Raw genomic sequence first — 27,530 nt, forward strand, 5'->3', positions numbered from 1 at the left:
GACTCCCATCAGAAATGCACACACAGCCATGCAAGAACGCCATAATGAGGCACACTCAGAAACCAGAATCATCATAGAGCATGTGTTTGGGATGCTGGAATCATGGTTCCATTGCTTGGACATATCTGGTGGAGCCTTGCAGTACTCTCCAGGCACGTGTGCCCACATCTTCATAGTATGCACCATGCTACACAACATGATCCTGCGGAAACATCTGCAGCAGGGACAGAATGGTGAAGGCCCTCACAGCCCACCACCATTGCCAAGGGCCCCACAGGCACAGAGGCACTCAGACCATGAACACCTTGTGCCAGCCCCAGTCGGCAGACGGAGGAGTGCCCAGTATGCCCATGCCTTGGCAAAGAGGGAACGTATAGCACACACACTGACAGTGTAGGCACCTATGGACTGACACCCTTCTCCACCTGCACACACAGCAAACATGGATGGCACACACACACGACCACCTGTAAATTGTCATGTATAGGTGGTCTACTGTGTGCATCCTACATAGGCAGCCCTCAACTATTGTACACACAACTGCCATTGGCACAAGGTAAGTCAATACCTGAACAGTAAATTAAGCAATCAGCATGTGTCCATACTGTATGTATAGGTTCATAGATACATAGGTAGGTACATGCCTAACTGCCCGAAGCCAGTCATAAGCATAGCCAAAAAGTGTCTGTTGTCACCACCCCATTGATTAACTAACTGTCCCTCTGTGGAGCAGAGCCAATTGCAGGATCCCTGGGGTGTATCCATTGTTCCCCACCCACTCTGCAAGGATTCCCTGGAGTGTTAGTGAGAGGTTTCGTATAATGTAATCAGAGATATAGTTCCAAATAATGGGGAGTACGCGTGACAGGAATCTGTCACTCCAGCATCTTCCAGTTATGGCTGTGGCAAGGTGTAGATCATTACAGTGTGTGGCTCACTGTGACATGGATGCCCATAGGTGGAGCATATCCATTACGGCTGACTTGGACATGGATTTGTTGACCAGCAAATATCATCCCTGAGTAAACGAGATGCCAGTGAGTAATGCATGAGTTTATGCAGTCTGGCAGCATAGGACACATGTCTGAAGGTATTATCCCTCTATGCGAGGTACATTCGTGGCCCTTCCAGCTGTCAGATGTGTCTTCTGAGGTACATCCAAAATGGGTTATCATACTCGATAATGGGATTGATGACTGATGAGTAAAAGGGCACAATAACATAAGTTTGTTCAGATGTGAACCCTTAAGTAATCAGATGGCCTACATAGATGGATGTCCTAACTACTTCACACATATGACTGTCAAAGGAGAGATCACTATGTAATGTAGTCCCCACATACCCATTAAGTCTTCTGAATTATACTGTCTGCCATGCATGTGTTAATATGTGTGTGTGTAGTTTCCCAAAATGGAATGACCATACAGTATGTGGCCTTTAGCTGGAGGCCATCACTCTGACACCCTGTGTTGGTCTATGTGAGGCCCCTTGAAGGACGTCTCTGACAGCTAGACTGTCAGTTATGGCTCCCAGTCTGCAGTAATCACCAAACACGGCCTGCTGTAGTCCACCTGTGTTAGCCCGTACCTCTGAGTAGTATATGGCAAACAGTAGGGGTCCCAGGACTGAGTCCTGTGGGACACCAGTTGTGACTGGTCAAGAGTTGGACCTGGAGGCTGCCAGGCTTACCATGTGTGTTCTGTGTGTAAGCCTGTTGGCAAACTAACCTGTGATGTATGGGTGTATGTACTGGCTGGTGAGTGTAGAAATAATACCTGAGTGGGAATGGTGTCAAAACCCTTGGCGAGGTCCTGGTAGTATGTGTGAACTACCACACCCCACACCTAAAGTCTAGGTAGTTGTAAGATGTCAAACTGGTTCAGTAGGCATGATCTGCACTCAATCAGGGTGACCTGGGTTGGGTCAAGTGCCTGGAGGTTACCATTGTCTATGTTCATGAGTGCCATGAGGATGCGCTCCATAGCAGTGCAGATCACGCTACTCAGGCCTATGGGGTGGTAGTTACCATGGTCAGTTGTGTCACCACCTTGGTGGAGTGTAATAGCTGTTGCCAAGCACCAGTGAATGGCCATGTAGCCTGTCTAGAGGCTAATGTTGAATTGTTATATTAGGCGGGGGGCCACTTTGTCTTGTAGTGACTGCAGGATGCAGTCTGTGACACCATCTGCCTCCATTGACGCTCTGTCATGCTGTTTGAAAGGGCCATTACCACCTGTATGTCACAGATGTCTGGGATACAGTACATTTTGGGTATTGTTGTGTGCCCAGTAGGGGGTGAAGCTTGCTCCGAATGTATCATCAAGTGTGTTGGTGATAACAGTAGGGTCACTATATTCAGTGCAATATTGCACCAGCACAGTGCAAATCTGTGTGTTACTGCTTACATCCTTGACATAGCCAAAGAAGCCTCTGTGGTCATATTCTGAAGCCATGCCTATTTACCTGTGGATGTCAGCCTTGGATGATTACATGAGTAATATAAGTATCTTGCTAATACTGGTCACGGACGTCTGTATGTCTTGTGATTTGCTGTTGTTCTGGACTACTGTACTACTTCTGTTGTATAGCCTGTATAATGCACGGGTTCAGCAGACTGGTTTCCTTGTGTAGGAGTAGCTGGTCCTGGTTTATCATTGATGGCACGACCCATGCATCTCTGTAGGTGCTTATAGAGTGCATGTATCTTGAGCAGTGTCATCCCTGAGCGTGGGGGTTGTGAACTCTCCCACCTCTGTCATTAGTACTGTGGATTTAGCTATAGGAAAGGTATTCACAGTGTGTTCCTTGGGTGGGGGAGATGGTTGGGAGTAATAATTATCAGTGAACAGTTCATGGTCAGATCTAAACAGTGACCGGTTTACCTCTGCTGTAGTGCACCTATTGCACATGCCAGTGATTACCACTTCTAGTATGTTTTCACCTCTCGTTAGTCCATCTACCAACTGATACAGACCATATGAGGTGATAAATCCCAGGAAATGCTGGGTCTGGAAGTGAATACTTGAGTAGGTTATCCAGTTAAGTGTAGGATAGCCAACATTGATAATTAACAGGGTGTCTGTTAGGACTGTCATGTTTACCACTGTCTCCAGATAGTTGTAGTGGTGCTCCTGGGTCATGGAGGGTTATCTGTTGCAGCTCACAGTTTGCATTGCAGTCGTGGCTGATGTTAGCTGCAAATGGATGATCACAGAGGTATCATGCTGCCCCACTAACTTGGAGGTGTAGGTATCCCCCCCGATGAATATGGATACACCCCCTCCATGTCTGTGCCTGTCCATGTATAGTGGCTGAAATGTGTGTCATGGGTTGTAGTCTGGTAGTACCGGTGTGCTCACAGGAGCCTCACACAGGTCCCAGTCACAGAACAGATGTAGATGTTGTCCATTCTGAGGGGTGCTGCGAGTGGGTGCATGTTGTGAGTACTACTCCTGGTGTTGAGTAACCTAACCCTCATTGGTTCCACTATTGTGCAGTTCATGGAGGTGAGATCCACCCCTGAAACCTGCCTAAAAATGGCACCATGGGTGCGCCAATAGCCTTGGCTAGCATTTCAAAGCCTTAGGTTGACACATGCAAGTTGGTATGGCATTGTTGCAGGCATGTATCCCATCTGTGCTTGTGTCCCATCTTTCCTGTAGGTAACCTACTGGTAAGCAAAACAAAGCCTGAAACCTATACATGTCCACTAGCTTCCAATATAGGCTTTTGGTGTGATTATGTATCAGTAGTCTGTATGCTACTGCTGTACTTAACAGTTGTCTGACTACATGGTGAATCTACACTGTATATTGTGATCAGAAAACTCTGTATGATCACATATAATGTTGGAGATGGTCTGCACTGTAGAGGTTCACAGATAGATAGTAGGCTATCTGCCCAAGGGCATTTAGAAGCATAGCTACAGTGTGGTGGCTTTACCTGAACCATTGATGAAGTAACTCAGCCTCTGTCAAGCATAGCCAATGAAGTGATTCCAGGCAGAGTTGCTGGAAGCTGTTGAAGACTGGTGTGCTGTAGGGTGTAGGGGCACATAGTGATCTCAAAAGGGATGTTAACATGACAAACCAACAGCATTTAATTTCCCCAACAGGTCTTGCAGCTGTAGAACTGGAGTGGCTCCCCCACAACCTGGCTGCATGTGTCTGGGACACATGATCCCAGGGGTGTATATACTGTTGGCCAGTCACACATCACGGTTTCCCCTGAAGTGTGTCAGTGAGTGGCTATGCCAAATGTAGTTAGGATGTTAATGTATAGTCTCCCAATTCATGTGTCATGTTGGTATTTCTTGAAGCTTACTGGGTGTTGGTGGCTCCACCTGTTGTGTAGCCAAGCTTACACATAGGATTCATGGACATAGGAAATAGGCAGAAGGAACATCAATGTCAATAGTGTAATGTCTACAGCATTTGCATAATATCTGTGCAGTCCTGGTTCCAATCCCAATAACATCAGAGATGATTTACATGTTACATAGTATACCTTAACCACAGCTTGCATATATAGGTAGTATTCCACAGAATAATAAACATTTGGAACACACAACCGCTGAAATGTGCATTAATCACCCTTGCACTACCAGTGCCTGCTCTGAGAGGTAAAATTACCACTGCCAGGATTAGAACATGTAACCATGTACACAATCACCAACCACTAAGCTACCGGAGATGTACCAATGGCAGCTGTGTATACTGACAGGTTAAAACACAAAAGGTAGGAATGTGTGGAAATAGGACAAACCGGCATGTACCGAATGAAAGGTGTATGCTATATATATATATATGGGTCTATCTGAGTTCATCGACACGTTAAAATACCGACAATGGATTAACCGACACGAGAATGTCGAAAGTCATGTCACCGACGCCAGAAGATCGACGAGGCAGAAGACCGACGGAGGAAGACACCGACGCTGAGAAGCTGTGATGGGGTAAGGGTGCGAGTAAGGTAAGTGTGCGATGCTGGTGTTTAGTAGGGGTAGGGGTGGGATAAGTGAGTTAGGGTTAGGGCGCGGGTTAGGTGAGTGTGCGAGTAAGGTAAGTGTGCAATGTTGGTGTTTTGTAGTTGTAGGGGTGGGATAAGTGAGTTAGGTTAGGGCGCTGGTTAGGTGAGTGTGCGAGTAAGGTAAGTGTGCAATGTTGCTGTTTTGTAGGGGTAGGGGTGGCATAAGCGAGTTAGGGTTAGGGCGGGTTGGGTGAGTGCGATAGTGACGGACCTTAGGGTAAGGGTTTGGGTCAGGGTTGTGGTTAGTTGTGTATGTATGGGTTAGTGTTTGTTTGTAAGGATTTTGGTGTGCTTGTGTTGTGTGTGTGAGTGTTGGATAGGGGATGTGTTTTGTTTGTTGGTATGTTGTGTCGGGTGTATGCGATGTCGTGTTTGTGAACTGTCGATCTTCTGGCGTCGGTTAAATGCGTTTCTGTTTTGGTGTCGGTTAATTGCTTTCGGTATTTTAAAATGTCGATGAACTCAGATAGACCCATATATATATATATATATATATATATATATATATATATATATATATATATATATATATATATATATATATATACATAAATTAACATATATAGAGAGATATATGTCAATATATGGGGATATACATATATATATATATATATATATATATATATATATATATATATATATATATATATATATATATATATATATATATGTGTAGATATATAGATAGTTTAACAACATCTACATAACCATGGAGGTACATATAAATGGGTTACCTACCAAATACCGACTGCTTGACATACTGACGCATGTAATCACAAGGCTTAAAGTCCGAAAGGCCACAGTACTGAAACACCAGAAGTGCGAGGTTTATAATTCCGATGTTAAGGAACATTTAGTCAGTGCTTTTGGTGTTGCGGTTCAGGTAGGTTACTGTGTGTGTAAACCCTGCATAAGTAGCAATGTTCTGAAATATAACAGATGTACTCACATGTAGAACAACATCTTCTAGCCATTACACACAATCCACGGGAGTCATGAATCTAATATATCTCTGTCTCCATATAGCTGTTGAAATACATCACAATCAACACATCCAGGCTGTCTTCCTCAAAAGTAAGGCAAACGGACAATGCCCAAGTGGAGTACTCAATTATACACCACTGTTGCCATGGTATTGGCTAATGGAGTAGCTGCACAGCTGATGTACATCTAATTAACTACTTTGGAACACCAATTGGTGGTCAGAATAGCACATGTTACCGATATTTAACTATAAAAGGATGGCTCATCACACTTTCAAACCATCTGTATATACCAGCAGAACGTTACAAAGAAGATTGAAACACAAACTGAAAAGGATTGATTAACAGTCAACGACACCTCGGGTTACTAATAAGGTATGTAGAACACTCAGTATGTCTGTGTATGTAGTACCTGTTCTGTAATATTTCAAGTGTACGCAATGCATATAGTGGAAACAGTTATCTTGTAGTGATGTATTGGTGAGCATGGTAAAGCTTGTAGTATTTATGTGTGTACTGCTGTAGGTCACAAGGCAAGCAATGCATACACTCCAAGGTATGCTATATAAGGGCTTTGAACCCAAATATTCCTCACCAGCTACTGTCAGTGGCAAGGCTGGTCCAACGAGTATGTGCTATAACAGGGGATAGTATATGTTGATATATTGTAACAGTAGGCATATGTATGGGTGTATTACTGAGAATAACATGTCGAAGGTTGGCCCACTGTACAATTATGATTTGTATTGTGGGATATTGTGCCAATAACTTTGTAATGTACAGTATTGTAGGCAGATATGTATTACAAGTTACACAGCATTACTGTTATATTAGGCAAACATTAGTTGTGTCTATTGGTATTTACAATACACAATAACAGGATACATATGACTTGTAGTCACCCGATGGTTTATCAGCATGATAGCAAAGTAAAATGGAAGAGGTAGTTAACTATCCATGCACATAAGACATGTAATAAGTGCAAAGGTAGGTACTAGGCTGTCTGCCCAAGGGTATTTATAAGCCTACCCCCCCGAGTCAGTCCCACGATCGACCCCATTGGCTCCTCCCCCTAGGGTGCCTGCATCAGCCTCTGCCCCTCTTCCAGATCCCAAGCGTGGGGATCCAGTGCTCCAGGACACCCCCTTGGGTGTATCCCCCTCTTCTGAGGCCTCCGCTGATCATTCAGAGGAGCCACCTCGCAAGAGGAAATGCAAGAGGAAGCATGTTGACTCCCACAGTAGTGATCCCCGGGGTACATGTCTGTCTCTCATCCACCCATCAAGGTTTCCTTTGAAGAGTGCTAGTGAGGGGCCCTGCCTGATGTACATTGGAATCATGTTCCAAAGCATGGGGAGTCTCCGGGTCAGGAATCTATCCGTCCAGCACAACCTAGTCATCATTGTGGTTAGGTGTATATCCCTAGAGCATGTGGCTGTCAGAGGCTTCTGTTTAGGTGGAACATATCCAGCAATACTGGGTTGGACGTGGGCCTTGTATGTCAAGCAGAGATCACCTGTGAGTATGCGGTATGCAACCGAGTACAGCTGGAGTTTCTTAAGTTGGGCTGCATAAGTCATCTGTTTGAGGTCAGTAATCCTCTTGGTGTGGTACTGTTGTGGTCTTCCAAGCTGTTGCAGTTGTCTTTTAAGGTACATCCCAAATGGGGTGTTGTATCCTTTAATGGGTCTAATAAGTCATGAGTAGAGAGGCACAATGGCCTCCTTTGTTCTGGATGCGAACCCATTAGAGATTGGGGGGCCACCAATAAGGATATTTTAACCACCTTGTCATTATGGGTATCAAAGGAGAGATTGCTATCTACTGGGGTTCCCAGATCCCTTATTAGCTTTTCTGTATGTAGGGAACTAGCACCTATATGGTAGTCCATGTGTAATTAGTTATATCCAAAGGGGATGACTATGCACCTTTTAGCATTCTGCTAGAGGCCATGATATTGACACCAGGTATCTGTCTCAGTGCGACCCTTCCGGAGGGTGTCTGTATCAGCTGGGGAAACAATTATGGCCCCTAGTTTGCAGTCATATGCAAACCTTTTCAGCCAAAGCCCTACTGTGCTTGCCTGTACATCAGAGAAGTATATACCGAACATGAGGGGTCCTAGGACTGAGCCCTGGGGGATGCCACTTGTAACTGGTATACAGTCGGACCTAGGGTATGCAACTCCCACTGTGTGGGTTCTGTCCGTGAGCCACTTTGCAAACCATCACATGATGTAGTGGTTAATGTTCAGGTGGCTGGGTATGTCGATAATACCAGAATGGGGAATGGTGTTGAAAGCCTTTGAGAGATCAAGGTAGGCTGTGTGGACCTCCTTACCCTCATCTAATGCCTTGGTAACTGTCTCTAAGAAGTCCACCAGGTTTAGGAGGCATGGTCTGCCCTTAACAAACCAAGCTGGGAGGGGTCAAAGGTTTGGAGGTACCCAATGTCTCTGTGACTGAGATCCATGATGATGTGCTCCATAGCCTTGCAGACCAGGCTAGTCAAGCCTATAGGGCAATAGGTCCCATGGTCCATTGTGGCACCACCTTTGTGGAGTGGGATAACTGTTGCTGTGCACCATTCAGGGGGCACAAAGCCTGATGTGAGGCTGTTATTGAACATGGTGCATAGGTGGGGAGCCAGTACATTCTAAAGTTCATGTAAAACGCAGCCTGGGATGTTGTCCATTCCTGTGGATGCTGTGATTTTGGCTTGAGAGTGTGTAGCTTTGACCTGCGTAGTTGTGATTACAGGGACTCTGCACTCTTCCTGTATAGATATGGGCCCTTTAGGGGATGAGGGGGGAAAAACCTTTCCCATCTGCCAGGATGTTGGCAATATCTGTTGGTTCTGTAATGTTCGTGCCTTTGTGCTGTAACTCAGAGCAGATCTGGGTATTGATATTGAGATATTTGACATAGCTATAGAATGCTTTGTGGTTGTCATTGGAATTAGTGGTGGTTTTGTTTCCGTTGCTAGCTTTGGAGGATCTTATAAGGGATCTCAACTTCTTACTGAGGCTGACCAGGGAGCTCCTCCATGTATGGAATTGTATTCTCTTTTGCAACAGTGTCTTCCTTCTGTTGTACACTTTGTTTATGGCAGGGGACCATCAGATTGGCTTCCTTAATTAGGAGTATAGTGTCATGGTTCTGTTTGGGATAGCACGATCCATGCACTCGTGCAAGTGCTTATAGAGTGCATTTGTGTAGGATTCAGCAGTTGTAACTGTATTGTCCATCTGCATGGGTGTCATGAAATTCACCACGTCTGTCTTAAGAAGCATGAAGTTGGCTTTGTAGACATATTATATTGTGGTTCCCTTAATGGGGGGGTGGGGGCAGGATGTGGATGTCAAGGGTGCTTAGCTTATGGTTGGATCGGACCAATGAGGAGCTGACTTCAGGTGTGGAACACCGGTCACTCATGTTAGTAATGCCTAGGTCAAGGATATTGTTGCCCCTGGTGGGTGTGTGGATAAGTTGATACAGGGCATTGGTGTTTATGAATTCCAGAAAGCATTGAGCTAATGAGTTGGTACACAAGTAGTTTTCCCAGTTAATGGTGGGGTAGGTGACGTCGCCCATTAATAGGGTGTTTGGTTGAACCCTAATAATTTCCAGTACACCAAGAAAAGAGGAGTGGGAATCTTGGGGCATGGTGGGGGATCTGTAGCAAGCTACGATTTGGATTGCAGTTTATCCCAGAGGTAGTTGCACTTGGATAACCTCGGATGCATTGTGATAAGCAACTAGCCTGGAGGGGTGGATATCCTTAATGAATATGGACACACCTCTGCCTTGGGTGTTCCGGTCCAGGTTACATGGCCGAAAAGTGTGCTATGAGTTCTAGCCTGGTAGTGCAGGAGTGCTCTCTGGAGCCTTGAACCAGATCTCAGTCTCTGCACAGATATCAATGTTCTCCATTACAAGGAGTGCCTTGAGTGAGTGCATTTTGAGATTTAGACTTCCAGCATTGACTAGTATTACCCTCAGTTTGTGCTTGCCTGTTCCTGTTATGGTGGTGAATATGTTATGTGAACCTTGCTTAAAGAAGGCACTATAGGGGCAGCAAGAGCCTTAGCCAGTATCTGGAATCCCAGGGGCAACAGGTGCAGGCCATCTGTGGCAAAGCATCATGGTCTGTTGACCATGACATCCCAAGCAGACAGATACTGGATCCCCTTAGAATGACACCAGAAGCTTAGCCAATTGTTGAAGTCAATCACTTTGTCCTCGTACTGTGGTATTATTCTGGGCGATGGCAGAATGCAACTCAGGGCTAGGGTCATACCTGCCTGGCTTTCAAGTTCAGAGAGCTCTTCCATTTCTCTTTTCAGGTAGTCCAGGGAGGTATGTCTCAGGTCATTCACACCAACATGGAGAATGACAGAGTCATATTTGTACTTGTTGTGGACTGACCTGAGGGCGTGGGTTATGTGACAGATCCTGTTACCCGACAAGCAGCTGACAGTAACCTTCTCCTTGTTTAGCCTGGTGAGTGGGACATCAGTGTGCCTGACTATAGAGTCACCTATGACTAGTGTGTTAGGTACGTTGATTTGCCTTATTGGCTGTGGTTGAATGGCACTCTGTGGGCTATGTGCCATTGGGGTTCTGTTGGGGGATGGAGGCTGCTTGCGTTTCCACTTTGGAGGTCTCTGTTGCTTAGACCGATTATTATTGAGAGCCTCCGCGAATGCTTTTGTGTTACTATGTGTGGATTATGGTGGTGTAGATTCAGTGAGACTATGTGATGAGTGTGGTGTGGTGCGATTGTTTACCTTCTCCACATGACTGTCAGGTTCAGTCTTGGTTGGAGAGAGCTTTACCTCCAGTTTGGCTAGATAAGTGCATCTCTCACAGGTTGTAGTGTTGGGTGGTAAGCGGAGAGGGTTGTCTGTGTACATGAGGCAATGTCTACATTGCCTCAAGATGTCCAGATTCATCAGATAGACAGGAGAGAACACTGGCAGCTGACCCTTGGACATGCCTGAATAGAAAACTAATTTCCCCTAGATAAGTGAGGAAAGTGAGTACAAGAGCTATTTTACTCTAAGCAAGTGAGAAAAGTGTGTACAAAACCTGTTTACCTCTAGGTAATGGGGAAGATTGAGTGCTATAGTAATTAGTAGCTTACGTAGTGCTTACAAGTTTTGAACAAGTGCTGAGCATGAATAAGCAATCCAGATAGGATCTTGGATAGCATAAACACACTGTCCCCCCTAACAGGTACACAATCATATATCCATGTACACTACAGATCCCCTGTACCCACAACTATGCAGGTACAAGCTGCACTCAGGCTGCATGGGACTTGTCCACATCCCAGGTTGTATCATATACATATGGCAAAACAAGTTGCTCTCCACATACACATCATGTAAAACATAGCTTCATGTCAGGCTGTGTACACACTTAATGATGCACACCAACAGGTATCACAACCCACAAAGGGGGAGACACCACTGATAATGGGAAGTACTGCACTACTACCCTGCTGAGTCTGGTCTGAAAGGCCATGAACCTTGATCAAATTATTTGATGTCAGCAGTACAGATGTAGATGATGGTAAGGTTGATTTCACACTGCATGTCATAACCTTGCCAGGTCATAGGACATCATCACCCATTCTGAGTTCCACCTACACTCAGTATACTAGATGCACATTCCTATGTCACAGGAGTGTTTTGCAACAGGACTGCTGGCAGAACCAACACTGCAGAAGGTGTCTGAATAATACATGCACATCACACCAGTGCCAGCTACAGTAAGACAGGGATAATTAATTGTACTCCCCCATATTGTAGTCCATACCACACAGACTAACAGAAGGCATCTGCCTATTGAAGTATGCGAATGACTATGACCTAGGAGCAATAGCTGACTCAGAGTGTTGTGGACAACATACAGAAGGGGCTTTGTGGGTGAGGTGTGTGACATATGGCCATAATCTGACAACTACATATTGCATTGTCACCCCTATGTTAATAACCCTGTACCCCTGAACTACCACCTAGGCAGCGGTCAACATAATGGACACTGTGTGTAAGGGATGCAGCTGGGCAGTTGTCTTTCCTGTGATAGTTACGTCACCACACCTGTCAGGTGTACATATGTGGCAACCCTAATCATGACAGGGTGCCATTCATGAATATAGAGATCATTGTCCAGCCATACACAACACTCAAGTGACCCGTATCAGATCACATATTTCCTTTAAGGGGTATTGGCCATGTTCAGATGGCCTACACCAGCCTTCCCATTCCCCATCTCCACTATGTAGCATGATGCATACCCTGAATAAGTCCATGTCCAACCCAGTGATGTTGGACATGCTACACGTACACATCCTGATCTCAAACAAATACTTCATGGACATCCACCTTCCTAGAACTAGGATCACCACATGCTGGACAGATCCTTGTCCCATACACTTTACATAGTCCTGCCATACTATGTGTTCCTGTCCAGCAAAGCTGCACATCACCCCCCTCTCAGACATGGTGTGATGACCGCAGGGTAAATGCATCATTAACCCTGTGGATCAGTTATGTGGCACTGCTCCACCTGGCCCCAGAGACCCACCTGTCGGCTACAGCTAGGTAACCTTTCATCCTAGATTCATACATGGCCCAGGGCATATAGCCTACTAGTTGACTTTTACTGTACATGCTATAGTTGATATCCATCCCTGCAAATACCATCTGGCTAGCCAGTGTCCCATGTGTATTACATGTGCAACACAGGTGATACATGGCAGGATGTTGAATTGCTGTACAGTGCCATGTAGATGTATATGGAAAAACACATACATGTAAAACATTCCATAAGCAGGTCTGCAGGGTCACAGGTCATGTCCGTTAAGGCAGCATAAGTCTTTATATGTAACATATGCACAGCATCAAGGTCGACTGCATCAATGTGGACACATCCAGCCATGTGCTGATAAGTAGGAACACCAGTACAGGCAAACAGACATGTCCACATCAAGACAGCATCCACATGGAGTACGAGCAATGTAATCAGGTGACACACATACACACACACACACACACACACACACATATGGTGATAATATCCACTCACCATTGAGTGTCACATGTGTGTGACACAAATATGTCAGTGGTGTCAGTGTCATGTAGATTTGCAAAGAGAACTATTTAATCATAATAACTGCGATACACATGTGTGTTCAGCTGTAGCTCTGTATGTCTCTGTGAGTTACTGTGACCTGTCTCCATCATTATGTCTTCCAGGTATGCTGTGTGCAAGGCTACCCCCTTATACCCACTTGGAAGATGAGGCCTTCATCCCATACCTACATGACAATCATGATATCCTGTTCAGCCATGTGCCACAAGATGCACAGCAGTGGGATGCCCTGTGGATGAAACTTCGCAGGAGGGTTAATGATGTGGGTGGCCACAACCGCACATGCCAGCAGGTGCACATACACTGTACAGACCTCATTAGATGGGCGAAACAGCATGCAAATGCAATCACCAGGGAACAAGGTGCAACAGGTGGTGGACCACCAACCCAGCCCCCACTCACACATACCAAGGAGCTACTGGCCAACCTGGGGACACCTGCAGAACAACATCTACAAGCATTAGCCGATATTGTGTAGGTGGGTGTCTCTCAACCACCAAGCCTGGAGTTGCCTGGTAAGTCACTACTGCACCTATAACAACTATATTCCATATAGGTGCATGTGTCACTGTACAATATGTAATGTAACATCATATGCAAGGCATGTATACACACATGCCACATACTATAGTATGCTACTCTGTGTATGCACACGTACATACACCATAGTATAGTCTATTGTACTGATGTATGTGTTAACATGCACATTGTACCCTATAGCTATCATACAGGCATGGATAATGCTCATACTGCTGTGTTACTCCTATTTAGGTACCTCTGGTGTTCCGCTGCGACAGCAGCCCATTGCAGGTGAGACTGTTATTATTTATCAGGCATCTTAATGCACAGATCTAGATGCCATGTGGCCATTTACCACATGTACACATAATGTATGGTCCTGTCACAATATACAGGTCGGACCTGCAATGCATCACAATGGCTACCCATGTGCAACACTTGCAAACTATATGAAACACCGACATGAATCCTCACAAACTGTCATTGCCAGGTGTGCATACAATGGTGGAGGTGCTGTTCACTGTAGGACATGTACTACAGATCAGAACTACACATCTGGGGAATACAGGCAGTACTACACAGAGAGCTGGAGTATGGCCAGCCCACAGGATTCACTGGTGTAGATCATAGCCCTGCTATGAATGTCACACAATGTGATGTGCTATCTTGACATGTCCATGACATCTAGTGGCCTGGCTGCAACACTGCCTAACTATCGTGAATTACATATCCCATATACCAAACATACCACCCTTTGTCTGCATAACCCTGTCGTCAGTGGAGCATATGACATCTATGGGTGTATGTCATATGGGACAACACACACATGTGAAATAGACACCCGTCACAATAATTTGGCCAACACATGTAAACACATGGCCATGGAGGATGGCCAGAGACATGAAGCAACACACACAGTAGACATGATGCGCTTGTGTGTACACCCTGTCATACAATGGCTACACATGCTCCAACTATGGTCTTTGTGTAATGGTTATATTGCAGATGCGGAACACATCCTACAGGCCTGTGCACATCTTGTGTAGGCATGACATCAATCCACCACATAAGATGTGTTGAACATCTTGAGTGTGTCACAACATGACAGCAGTCACCTGCACAGTATCCACATCAGCCCACAGATACAGTACATTCCCCTTGCTGGTGTCAGACATCAATGTCATCCTTGCTCCTCGTGTGTGTGTGGTACACAGATGTCATGTGGGACATGGTGTGCTGACGAGTTTGCCATGTCTGGCCATAGTTGTCAGACAGCAGTAATATGGTTGCAGATCTGCAGAGGTGTCATCCATCCATATACCCTTCAGTGATCTGTGTCACACATTCCACATCATGGTTTAGTGTGTATGCACTTCAGTGACGTGGGTCACATTCCACAGTATATATGTACTGTATCTGAACACAGTCATGGCTATGAACTGTGTCTGTAACTCACACTGTATAGCAATAAAGACACCTCATGATTCCCTGCAATGGCCATGCACATCAGCTAAATGTGCAGTATACCTATAGGACAGACACACGACACTGCATGGGGACACCATTCCCCCACTGTATATTTGACAGGACACCATTGTGTTAAACATGTATGCATGCCATTGCACAAGTCAGAAGATCACATGTCATACTACATGTGATTGTCAAGATCATATGCCATACATCAGGCAGGTGTACTGTTAACCTGTCCTGGTCTACATGGTGTAACACAGAGATGTATGCTAACTACTACTATGACTGTGTCATTTTCATGCCTTCTGCCATGACACATGTATGCTGTTGTGTGCAACCCAGGGATGTATGGTAACTACAAATATTATTGTCTGTGCTGCATGCCGTCTGCCGTATCACATGCATGTTGGGTGCCATAGCGTGTGTGTCTGTGTGTGTGTGTGTGTGTGTGTGTGTGTGTGTGTGTGTGTGTGTGTGTGTGTGTGTGTGTGTGTGTGTGTGTGTGTGTGTGTGTGTGTGTGTGTGTGTGTGTGTGTGTGTGTGTGTGTATGTGTGTGTGTGTGTGTCTATTGTATAGATTGTAATGTACAGTTCTTGTCTGCCCCTCACAGGTGATGTAGGTGCGTTTCCCTCCTGCGGTCCATCTTATGTTAGTGTCCCCCACAGACTCTAGCAGTGATGATGAACGTATGATTGAGGTACAGGTAGGGTTGTCAGGGGCTAAATCTGTGCCATTGGTTGCCATTCCACCTATATCCCCCTCATCCCCGGAAACAGATCCCATGCCTACACATACCCCATCACTAGTGGCCATAGAGGAAGGACAGTTGGAGTGTGGTAGCTTGGAACAGGAAAGTGTGGGGGCTATGGAAGGTGTGCCTGCACACTGTGGTGTCAGCCAACTGACTGGTGGTACCCCCACACAGGCACATGGCCAGTGCTGCTCATAGGAGGACCTCTGGCCAACATGCTCCTGCAAGACAGAGCTCAGCAGCTGGTGTTACCAGACACATGTTTCAGGCTGTATTTGAGACACAGGCATGTGCTGAATGGCACAACATAGAAGATCCGAGTCTTCAGAGGGCTGCTGTCCATTCTTTAAACAACAACATCCAGGCAATGGTAAATGCTCAACAGCAGATTGCTGAAGCTTTGGATGGACGATTGGGTGACATGGTTGTAGTCCTTGACCATGGCATGACAATCCGCGAGCATGAGCTGTCTGTGTTGGAACATCTGGTAGGAGTCAGGCGTCGGGCACATGGATGTAGGCCTGCTACATCACCTGTTGCAGGTCTACGTGAATGAGCTACCTCACATGACCGCTCCCATAGTGGCGGTAGCAGCAGCAGTGCAGCTGGTGCTGTGCTGTCCACACCACAACACAGCAGGCTATGTGCACGTGGCCCTGGATGGTCCCAACAGGGACACGGTTCAAATGGACAAGTGTCATCAGACAGTACCCAATCTGCACCTCTGCTTGGTAGTGCCTGTGCATCCCCTGGCAGGCACAGGTCACATGGCCATGGCCGGACACCGTGAACTGTAAAACCTGGCCTGTACAGTCCGCAGCTATCAATAATACCCCTGTGTAGGCCAGACATATGCCAGAACTGTGTGCATACATACACGCACACACCGGAAACATATGTAGAGCACCGCAACACACACATACATAACATACACACACACACACACACACAATTAGATCAAAGGCCCTAATCCACACACATGATGTCATCCAATGGTGGAGCCTAGGCCTCTGGCAAACATTATAACCCTGGGCATATGATGATGCCTGTGCTGCATCCCTGACATCCACACCATCGGTGCAGGGACATGCTCATATGGTCTGATGCACAGAGTGAACAGACTAGGAAGATAAGTGTTGTTTACAGTTGTTGAGTACTGTTGACAGGCAGCAGACATACCATGTACTACAGGTGTACAATGCATTTCATACTGTTAACAGTATGTGTCTTGTGTAACAACAGTAACTGCATGTTGGTCATGATGTTCTGCTTTCCTCCTTCAGGTCTAATTGCACGTGCTGGTGGATGTCAGTGTTTGCAGTTAGTGCCCCATATGTCAATGTGGACTTCTCACAGGTATGTATGAATATACCAGCATGCACCTTGTAGCTGCCACATCACAGTGAGAATGTTCCATGTTCTAAACACGTCTACTGATCCAAGAGCATGATAGCTGTGTATTAAGCTACTGTGGCTACAGACGTGACATCCATACTGGGTGACATCACAGGTACAGTTACATGGAGTGGTGAGGTAAGAGAGCGGTCTAGCTGATTACAATGGTAGAGGCCAGTGGGAAGTGTGATGCCTCATTGGGAAGCAATAATACAAGTTCCCATGATAGGATGCCAACACACAACTGCATCCACACACTCCAGAATAGTCACACATGTATTCAGTGACACAGTAACAGACCCACACCCTCACGGATTCACTGACACAGTAACACACACTTACACACAATTGCTACTGTTGAGGTGAGGACCCCTGCCTATGTGCAAATCATCATTACAGTACTGTGCACCTACATGATGCGACACAGAGAATACACATGTACAGGTAGTCAGTAGGGCCTAAGATCGGGGACATAAACACGGATAGCAGATTGCATCACCTGGATGGGGAGAGGGGTCTTATCAGTTCACTATGGTAACATACATCCTCACTCCAGGGACCAGACAGCCATACACACACACACACACACACACACACACACACACACACACACACACACACACACACACACACACTGTGGCATTCACTATTGAATACCCCTATGTCACTCACATACAGATACCTCACATGTGTGAGATACACGCCCCTGCCTATGTCCTGCTTTCTACATTGCAGTCTGTACAGATGTCTACACTAGTGTACAGGAGAGAGAGTAACAATTGAGATGTATTCCCCACCATAAGTGACATATATGGACACACACGCAACCACACATGCCACTACTGTGAATCAAACACCTGCCTAGCTCATGATATGTATGACAGACTTACAGCAGTATTGCACATGTTACAAAGTGTACTGATGCTTCCTTTGGCAACAGTGCTGATATATGCACACGGGAAGTCTCAACTGTTACAAGTGTCAAGTGATTTACCTTAGGTGTCACCCTGACCGCTGTCTATGTTGTGTGTTATGCCCTTCAATTAATGAAACCATTGCTTACTGGTTACACAGGTTATTGTAGGACCGCTTGTGACACACCTGTGAGCTGTCCTCAGCAAACATCCATCTGCAAAGATGCCCCACCACTTAGTTATTTCCACACATCTGTCCATATCTGATGTACATCTTTCCATACATTCAGCATATCACCATATACAGTTGGCAATGCCGAGGCTGCATTGCAACTGCATGATGTACTAAGATACACATCACCTGCATACATCAGAAACTGCACTTGCATGGTATCTGAATGCACATCACTACATGTACATGTGTGTAGGTCCTACAATCCTGTCATTTGGGCATGTTTGTAGGCATTGCAATTGGTGGACATGTGTAATGACATACATGACACTTGGATTCTTGCATGATATGATAGGTGTAATGGGTGACCAGTACAGAGGGAATGTTACCTCTGTCAACATTGATATCACACCTTATGTACTGCTAGCATTCAGCAGCCATGAATCTACATTCCATGTGCATGTGTGTAATGGCTGTAGCCACCTGTCTGCACAAAGGACAACAACAGCTATGCTATTTACATGTATGTTGTGTGTGTGTGGCATGTACATATCCAGGGCAGGTACATGTATGTTATATCCAAACATGAGGGTGTTTACTGGTGTACAGCAATAGTCATCTGCTAATGCTGTAAATAACCAAGAGCCCCTGGTATGTGTACAGCTGACCTCGTTACAGACAGTGGTATCATTGCATTGCATAACACATGATGCAACTGTGTCAGTACATGGGTACTCTCTACAGCTGATGTAGAGCTTGGTACAGTCCACTGATCAAGTGTCACATGGTGGTGTATTCTTATATGTCCTACAACATGTATGGATGTGTGTAGGTGGTCCGAGGACATGGTGGTGTCTGAGGTTTACATCCTAGAAATTCAGCATTTGATACTGTGCCCTGCACCTGACTCATCTGTGATGCCTTTTGTGGGAGTACCGGCCAGTACATGTGAGTGGCCTCTATGTATGTGGGGACACCACCACCAGGAGCGGTCCGTACCTGTGTTATGGCCCACATGTCTGGTTCTGAGGTATATGGTAGTAGTGCTGTTGTGCACTATAGAGCCTTCAGCCAGGTGTTCCTCACTGCACAGATGTCAGTACTCCCCATTGTTGGATCTACAGTGAGCAGCTGTGATTATGGACGCTACACATCTGTCACTGGTTAGCATAAGCATACAATGCAGTTGTCCTTTAGGTGTCAGGGTGTTATCCTGTGTTTAGGACATTTGCCATGGAATGGCATTATATGGGCGAATGTGACTTGGGTATTATCCCCACTCCCTGGAATCATGGATGCATGTGATATGTGTCAAAGGCCTGTCTACTGTCAGTCATGTCATCCCAGAATGACAAACACTGGACTCATTGTGTTGGTGAAGCAGTTGCCACTCCTAGCAAGGCTCATTGTGTTGGTGAAGCAGTTGCCACTCCTAGCAAGACATCACTGCGAGTGGTGGTATTATGCTTGGTATAGGATGGTACATCTAAGGTGATGGACATCAGCAGTCGTGTATAAGACCAGTGTCAGATATATGTAGAGCAGCGTTCCTGCTAACAATGACAACTACTAACACCAGAGTCCATTACAATGTGTTCTTTATGTCTAACTGTAATAGCATGGCCACTGTGGACTTCCGTGTTTAGAATCAGAGTGCATCCCAGACAGCCCTGTGCTACTAAGTGTATGAGCATGCCCAGAATAACCTTGTGTAGATGGACACATTGTGCATTCCGAACAGCCCTGTGCTACTAAGTGTGTGAGCATGCCCAGTGACACCTTGTTTCAGTTATGCGCCTCGAAGTATATGGCATGGCCATTGTAACCCTGTATAGTGATAGTAGTCGTCCATTCCACAGATGGGCATACTCCAGGCCAGGATGGATTCCTACTTTAAACACACAGGTTCACAGGTATGTACATCTTAACTGCCAGCATCCCTGTTGATGTCCGCATTCCTAGAAGGTCATAATGACAGCCTTGACATGTGTAGTCTGTGTGGCGCGACTTGTAACTATGTAGTATTGTAATAGTGATCTGTAGATAGGCAGGTGTTCCTTTCGGACCACTGGCATGTGTGTGTGTGTGTGTGTTTGTCTCATCTGCCTGAGGACTGAATAATGTTTTTAGACTGCTCACACTCCATACAATTCCTATACCCTCCTTTGGCAAGGCTGATGATGTTACCCACCATCCTAGAAATACACCTCTGGGAGTGCTGTGTCCCAGTAATCTTGGCAGCGCATTCTGTAACTGCATAAAACTATAGTGTAATGGAGTATTTAGGTCGGTGTTCTAATCCCAGACTTGCCAAGTGTGTGTGTGTGTGTGTGTGTGTGTGTGTGTGTGTGTGTGTGTGTGTGTGTGTGTTTTTCCCCGTCTGCCTGAGGACTGAATAATGCTTTTAGACTGCTCACACTCCATACAATTCCTATACCCACCTTTGGCAAGGCTGATGATGTCATCCACCTAGAAATACACCTCTGGGAGTGCTGCGTCCCAGTAATCTTGGTAGAGTGTTCTGTAACTGAGTAATGCTGTAGTGTAATAGTGTAATTAGGTCGTGTTCTAATCCCAGACTTGCCAAGTGTGTGTGCGTGTGTGTGTGTGTGTGTGTGTGTGTGTGTGTGTTTGTCCTCATCTGCCTGAGGACTGAATAATGCTTTTAGGCTGCTCACACTGCATACAATTCCTATACCCACCTTTGGCAAGGCTGATGATGTCACCCACCTAAAAATACACCTCTGAGAGTGCTGTGTCCCAGTAATCTCGGTAGTGCGTTCTGTAACTGCATAATGCTGTAGTGTAATAAAGTAGTTAGGTCAGTGTTCTAATCCCAGACTTGCCAAGTGTGTGTGTGTTGGTGTGTTTGTGTTTGTCTCTGTCTGCCTGAGGACTGAATAATGCTTTTAGACTGCTCACACTCCATACAATTCCTATACCCACCTTTGGCAAGGCTGATGATGTCACCCACCAACCTAGAAATACACCTCTGGGAGTGCTGTGTCCCAGTAATCTCTGTAGCTTTAGACTGCTCACACTCCATACAATTCCTATACCCACCTTTGGCAAGGCTGATGATGTCACCCACCTAGAAATACACCTCTGGGAGTAATGTAACCCAGTAATCTGGGTAGTGCATTTTGTAACTGCGTAAAGCTGTAGTGTAATAAAGTAAGTAGGTCGGTGTTCTAATCTCAGACATGCCGTGTGTGTGTGTGTGTGTGTGTGTGTGTGTGTGTGTGTGTGTGTGTGTGTGTGTGTGAGTGTCTGCCTACGTGAGACAAGTACAGTGCTTTGTAGAGTATGCAGTCTCTGTACAAATCACATGACCATCTTTGTCAATCCTGCTGTTGTCACCCACCTAGGTCTACACCTGTAGGTGTGCTGTAACCCAATATTCACTGTAGCGTGTGCCCTAAAAGCGTATTGCTGCAGTGTGATATGGTAGGTAGGGGTTCATATACAGGACATGGCAAGTGTGTGTTTGTCTGTCAGAGCCTGTGTAGAGGTGGCTGTGAGTGTCTTACCATTGGACATGTTGGGGAGCGGATTTTGTAGTTTTCCTATATGGTGTCCGTCTTATGACACATTGGCTACCTCATGAGGAGTACAGCTGTCAGTCAGCCATGGGACTGTGTTGGCAAGCCACACCCCTACATCTGGCAAAAGGCCTGGTGAATAATGTATGCAACCCTACTAGCACCCGGTATATGTCCTGCACCCATGTGCCATGCACAAACAAGTTGCCTAGGATATCCCGCTATGTTGCTAGTACCATGCACATTGATGACAGATAGTAGACATGGTGTGAATGCAGTGGCCTGCAGAGGACATGGCACCCTGTACAGCGGTACAATAGGCACATATTAGCAGACATTGTGCCTTCACTATGTTCCCACCTGGATGCCAGCAACATATGTGGTGCCATCAAATGTGATCCACAGAGGCCATACAATGCCATACACATGCACCCTGTATGGACCAATGCCACTTATACCAGGGAATACCTGTATCATACAATCAATGCAGGTGCAGGGTCGACCTACTCACTATAAGCAGGTTCAACCACACCAGGACAGTATTGGCATATCGGGGATAACAGTCTGTGTACACAGCATGTGCCTTACAAACCAGGTACACCTGTACATGTCACTGTACAGTATTGTGGGACATGCACATCCCAGGCAATGTCCATGTGAAGGACTATCAAACACAGACGTGGCATGCATTGCAAAACTATGGCCCTACATATTGATAACCAGGATGTCAGGGCAGATCATGCAGTAGCCATCAGTGTGGGACATTGCAGACACTACACCCCTGCACTGCACACCATTATCAGTTGACACGATGCCAAGGATTACCCCTCACCTAGACTTGTGCAGCCATCTTGCACAGCCAACCACTACACACCCATGCAGCAAAGCATACATGCATGTCTGTACTGGCACCTTGTGTCTGCATGTGGGTTATGATGCTCCCACCCACAGTCACTCCCAGTATAACCCTCATTGGCATACCAACAGATGTCAAACACTTTCACATGCCCTAGCCATATACCCTCCAGATATCCCATGTGGTGCATGTAGTCCTGTGCATTACTGCAGTGTGGCAAACTAAGTAGTTAGGTTGTGTATTTGTGGCCCTGGCAAAGAGTGTCAATGCGTGTCCATTAGACAGTGTGGTTGTGGTGACAATGGCATCTATTCTAGTGGGCAGCCATGTGTGCCACACCTAATGTATGTCTACTATATCTCTGTTGCAGATGTCACTCACTTACACACATATATGTTCTTACAGCAGAGCAACATGTCGCCTTTGTGGCACATGTAGTAACGTCATGAATATGTAATAGTAATGACTAGTCATTCAGGGGTTTGACCCCTGTACTGTTATGCGTGTGGCAGACGATGCTTAGGGTTAAGTCTCCAAGCCCTTCCCTAGTGTACTTTGCCTGTCCCATCCACACATTCTCTGGTGGATGTGAAGGTGTACACCTGCTCAGCAGCAGCATGTGTATTGTAAGTGATGGACATGATCAGGTGATGGCCTCTGCACCGATTGCAGTCCTCCTCTAGCTGATTGCATGTGGAACAGCTGTGACGGTGTTCCCATAGCCATTCACATGATAAACACAGTACACTATCTAGGGAAAACATGTTGGTATTTGGCCATGACAGTCGCTGTGAGTGGTACCTGGATGTGGTGTTCTGACACGGCATTACAGATGATATCTGGATTACCTCAACATTATACACAGTGGAAAATAGCCTAAAGACAGGAGGGTGATGTGCCACACATGACTACAGCATGTAAGTGTAGCTATGCTGCACTGAGACTACTGCCTGTTTAACATGTGTGTGGTAATGGCTATCCTGCATGTTTTAATACAGACATGATAGTACTCTGTTCGTAAGGGACCCCATCTGTAGGGCCATCTGTGAACTGGTCAGTGTGTGTAACCATTTGTTTCCTATTTTACACACTGAATACACATCTGTGCACAGCAGAAGCATAGTGTGAGGATTGCAGACAGTACATGATGATAGGGATGTGTTACTGCCATCGCATCCCTGACTGGGCATGTGTCACATGAAGCAGTAGTATGACAGACACTGTCTGGGGTTCCCAGTGACAAGCCAATAATGGGCAACTGTTCATAGCAGTGGTCACACGTCTACTACACATTGTACAGATGGCATGCAGTATATATGCATGTGTTGTGTTCCCTCAGCAAGTGTATACCATCTGTTGCGTTGGGTTGATGGTGATATCTATGCATACTGTTGTAGGTAAACCTGTATGCTGGTGTCTATCACTAAGCCATATGTGGGTTTAAACTGCAACACCATAGGCTGAATGGGCTGGGAGGTCCTGGCAGAACCTCCTCTCCCACTTCAGCTGAGAATGGCACCTGACACTAGCACATCTGGGGCCCAGCCTTGGACATCAACCTCTGTTGGCTCTGCACCACCTTCTGGTGGTACAACCACTGAGGATGGAGCATGCCCCCCCTGGGAGCAGGACCAGACAGCTACATGTCTGCTGTCATGCGGTCTCTGATGTTTGAGTTGGGGGCTCACTAAAGGGTTCCGAAGCCAGATATGCAAGCTCAAGGGTGGAGTGCCACATTTACAGAGTGATGCTGCCCCTCCTGGACATCCCCCAGCACTGCCTCCTTTTCAGATTTTTAGGTGCAGTGGTGGCTGCCCATGGCTGGGGACCTCCGTCCTACTGTTCCCATGGGCTTGTGAATGCCGAACACCCAGACCTGCCCGGAGTGTATCCCCCATCATGTGTAGTATACCAACCCTGTATGCTTTCTTGTCTGTGATTCTACCCTACCTATCCTCCACGGCCATACCTACACTCCTTCCCCTATATCTGACCCTCTTCTACAGAAACATAAGGCCATTCGGCTCCTAGCACTACATCTGCCCTATACATAGCTGTCCATTTCACACACATGCCCACTGGACACATGTAACCCTTGTAATATACATCACAACATACTCCTGTTATCCTCACCCCTGTCCCTCAGGCGCACGATCCTGGTATGCACATCACTCCTAAATGGTCCAGGTACACCTGATGAAGACGACCCTATTGTACACACAACACTACCGGTCCCTCTATGGTTACCCCATTTGCCTTTATCATGATGATGATGTTGCACACAGCACCTTGCAAGAGTACTGTTCACACATAATGATTGGACAGGTACTGTTGTGTTAATGTACATTGCATGCACAGAGTGATGTATACGGCCAATGTACAGTTATTTGCGTGTATGAATGACACGTGTCTGTCTGAGGGAGTCTTGAGAACACATAGAACAACATCACTACATAATACAGGCATCGCTGGTGTTTCCCATTTCATTCATTTGTAATGCTTTGTTGCCACATGGTATGTTACTGATATAGCTCTATATATGTATGTACCTATATGCTGGACATAAACACTAACATATACATCTACATGATGGGATACATTCCTATACTGTTGAATGACTGCGCTGTATGATATGTTTGTGGTACTGTCCGTTGTCTGTATATCTGCCATGGCGTATTGGTAATTCACATTAGCTGTGTGTGCAGGGTCCTGGTTCCAAGCCTTGCAGAGGACGTTTATTTGGTTGCAGGGCAGAACAAGTCCATTGGATACGGAGGGATTAAGGCGCATTAAAGCAGTTGGGAGCATGTGTGCGTGGGTTTGCATGGTGTTAAGCACTGCTGACCTCTGGTTACAGCTTCTTACACTCAGTTAGGCTCTACATTGCTTTACCAGTGCAATCCTCGCATACTGGTAGCCAAACAGGCTTACACCCGCTTGCTCCCGCATTTGCAAATGCACTGACATTGGTGCTTGCATCTGACACTCACACCCCTGGGTGGGACCGAGGACCACAATATTACCTTGTGATGCCTATTACATCGGACTACATGACTACAGTATCGGGAATGGCTGCCCATTAGGCGACGGCATGGCGTTCGATTGTATGGAATCAGCGGCCTGTCCAGTGAATTAATATTATTATTTGTGTGTTCCTCATACAATCTGCTCCCATCTGGCTGATACATGGGAACCGAGACTCTTCAATACAGACAAGTAATTGGGTTTTGGGAGCCGCATCCGTCGGCCAAGTCATGCTACCGCATACCTATTATAGGTTTGCCACCTTTTCAATTGGCCAAGGTGGGACTGTAGGGTTGACACCTGTCCCACTTTGCAAGGGACAGTCCCTCTTTAGGCAGTTGTGCCCTGTGAAAATAATCAAGACATAGCAAATGTCCTGAGATTATAGGACAATATTGTATCCTAAGTTTCTTTAATAGTTGCATAAAACAGTTATTTTATATATGAAACTTCTATATGTTATGTGAAGTAGCATAAGCAATTCAAATGTTACTAGAATAAGCTTTTATTTGTGAAAATAATTAAAATTCTGTACTATGCATGGCTGTAGGTATGTTTTGTACTAGAAAATCTGACATTTCTACAGAACATGTCCCACTTTGGGCATTTGAAAATGTGGCAACCCTATAGGACCTTTATGTAGAGGCGTCAGATTTTGCAGGGCAAAACATACCCACAGCCAGTACAAAGGCGAGTACTTCACTGTTTTGCCTAAATAAAATGTTATTCTTGTAGCATTATAGTTACTTATACTGTTACTTATAACATTTAGGTGTTTCAGATACAACATAATTGTTTTTTGCAACAACTACAGACAATATAGGAAATCTTTGTCCTAAATCACAGGATATTTGCCATAATTACAATTATTTTGCAGGACACAACTGCCCAAAAGGGAGTGTCCCTCGCAAAGGTGGACAGGTGATAAACCCAACACTATTATCCTATCATCTTTCTAAGGTAGTCGGTGGAATATGCACTTTCTCTCACTAGCAGACCTCTCATACAATTGGGGAAGAATGAACACTGAATCAGGGACACTGCATAACAACCTCAGGGACACATTTAGAAGTTTGGTGCTATTAACCAGACACATTGGCAGACCCAGAGCATATGTATTCATACACATTGTCTGAGGTACATGCTGTTTATGACTCTTACAAGTTGTCATTATTCATTAAGTGTATTCCGCCACCTTTCCTCCTAATATCACTAGTTCTAGGAGGGTTTAGTTGGGACAGAGTTAGATTCTGATTCGTAATCACGGATGTCCCTGGTAATCGGGGACAGTTCAATGATATGGTCCCTATGTGTTCCCCCAAGGGTTTACCGATTATCTAGTGGATATGCTCTTAAGGTTTGGGAGGTATGGGCATCTGCTATGCCCAGATCGGAATATTACTTACATCCATGGGGCAGTCCTAATACAGCTCTGCCAGCCAACACCTGCATGCCTAGGCCCATAATCGCATACTCATAGTTCCTCTACCTGCCACTCCTCTATAGCACTCATCCTTACTGTGGGCATAGGTGGGGAATAAACACACCCCTACACACTGCCCACTCTATCCGTGTTGGGACACATGTCGTATGTTGTGTCAAACCATGTGTTATCAGGCTTGCATAACCTACTGATCCGTGTACATCTACAGCCTGGTCACATCAATCATTACAGGGCCTGGCTCTAATCACTAAATTTTTGGTGTCCCACAAGG

Source organism: Protopterus annectens, chromosome 1.part0 (assembly GCF_019279795.1).
Source record: "Protopterus annectens isolate FY-2018-M chromosome 1.part0, PAN1.0, whole genome shotgun sequence".
Taxonomy (NCBI): domain Eukaryota; kingdom Metazoa; phylum Chordata; order Ceratodontiformes; family Protopteridae; genus Protopterus; species Protopterus annectens.